The sequence below is a fragment of the Zingiber officinale genome, chromosome 1A, assembly GCF_018446385.1.
Source record: "Zingiber officinale cultivar Zhangliang chromosome 1A, Zo_v1.1, whole genome shotgun sequence".
Classification (NCBI taxonomy): domain Eukaryota; kingdom Viridiplantae; phylum Streptophyta; class Magnoliopsida; order Zingiberales; family Zingiberaceae; genus Zingiber; species Zingiber officinale.
Window position 1 is genome coordinate 137,682,643 of NC_055987.1, and position 1,955 is coordinate 137,684,597.

A 1,955-nucleotide genomic window follows, 5' to 3' on the forward strand; every position below is an offset into this window, starting at 1 on the left:
AAAATAAAAGGGAAAAGGAAAAACAAGAGGAAGATTTTAATTTTTATAAAAAGTCTTTCCTTATTTGCCTTGGGCAAGTAATATAAAAGAAGGGGTGAGGAGGCTTCATGAGACATCAATTCTTATTCTCTTGCTTGGAGATCCTTGTGTGGTTGGCCCTCTCTCTCTCTCTTTTCCCTTTGCTCTCTTTTTCTCCTTGGTGGTGGTGGTGGCCGAATTCTAGAGGAGAAGGAGAAGCTCTTTGGGTGGTGTTCATTTTGGAGGATCGTCACCCACACGAAGTCCAAGAGAATGCGAGGAATACGGCAGAAGATCTTGAGGTCATTAACATACAAAGAGAAGGTATAATTAGCAATTATTTTCCGCATCATGCTAGTTATTTTTCTTTGTAAGAATTCTAAACACAAGAGGCATTAGATCTAGCTTTTTTTCAAATTAGTAATTCGTGTTTGTGTTTTTCTTTGTTTTTCGAATTTGTGATTTGATTGTTGTTTTTGGTTAAACCTAGAGTTATATAAGGAAATTAAATATTAGCTTTCCTTAAAAGGCTTTGTCTAGGCGGTGGTGGATGCTCCCATACCCAAGAAGGCCATGTGCCTCGCCATGCAGTCCTGGAAGCCAATTTGAAAATTAATATTTAATTGAATTTATAACATAGGTGGATTTGGATCAATAGTGTTAAGTTCTGCTTGCGATCCAAATTTAAACCATTAAGAACAGATAAGTTAAATTTGGAATCAATGATGTTAAGTTCCATCTGCGATTCCTAATTTAACTTCTAAAGAACACAATAGTTTATTTAAGAAAAGGTTCGACACTTGTATAAAATTTTGATACAGTGGAACCGGTACGATTTTCCTAGGACTAACCAACAGGTTAAAAGTCCGACCTACGTGGGAATAGAAGGGCCAGATTACGGGATGGACCCGGTCGGACACAAGTGACATTCCGGAGTTAAGCTTACATGTCAAGTAGGAACTCGGAAGGTAAGACCTACAGGTCAGGATTTACAGAATCGCGTCACCGAAGATACAAGAACTAAAGCGTACAGGTCGGAATGTGCAAACCAAGGATGACAGGTCAAGATTTACAGACTCGCGACACTGGAGATACAAGGACTAAAGCGTACAGGTCAGGATGTGCAAACCAAAGGTGACAGGTCAGGATTTATAGACTCGCGACACCAAAGATACAAGGACTAAAGCGTACAGGTCGGGATGTGCAAACCAAGGATGACAGGTCAGGATTTACAGACTCACGACACCGGAGATACAAGGACTAAAGCGTACAGGTCGGGATGTGCAAACCAAGGATGACAGGTCAGGATTTACAGACTCACGACACCGGAGATACAAGGACTAAAGCGTACAGGTCGGGATGTGCAAACCAAGGATGACAGTTCAGAACTCACGGACTTGCGGAACAGAATACTCGGACCAGGCGTACAGGTTGGGATAGTCAAACCGAGGATTACAGGGCATGACTCAAGAACTTGCGGAACAAAATGCACAGACAAGGCGTACAGGTCGGGATAGTCAAACCAAGGATGATAGGTCAGGACTTACGAACTTGCAGAACAGGATACACGGAGAGAGCGCACAGGTCAGGTTACATGAATCGAGACTCACAAAGCAGGATACACGGAGCCAAGACACAGGTCAGGATATGTGGAAGAAGGGCAAATACAGGACACGACGTACATGTCTGGATTGGCGGGACAACAAACAAGCTGGGGAATGCAATAGGAAAGGTAGTCCTGGGCCTGCAGGTCACGATTTATAGGTATGAAGACCCAGTCTGAGGTTAATAGACCAGAGCAAACAGGCACTACGCGACAAGCAAGCTAAAGAATCGTAACAATCCGTCAGAGAATAATCACCACATGTCAGGGAATATGCTAATGGTCTGTGGCTCGTTGCCTTCGGATCTCTTCTTAGACCTATAGAAAGATGCCA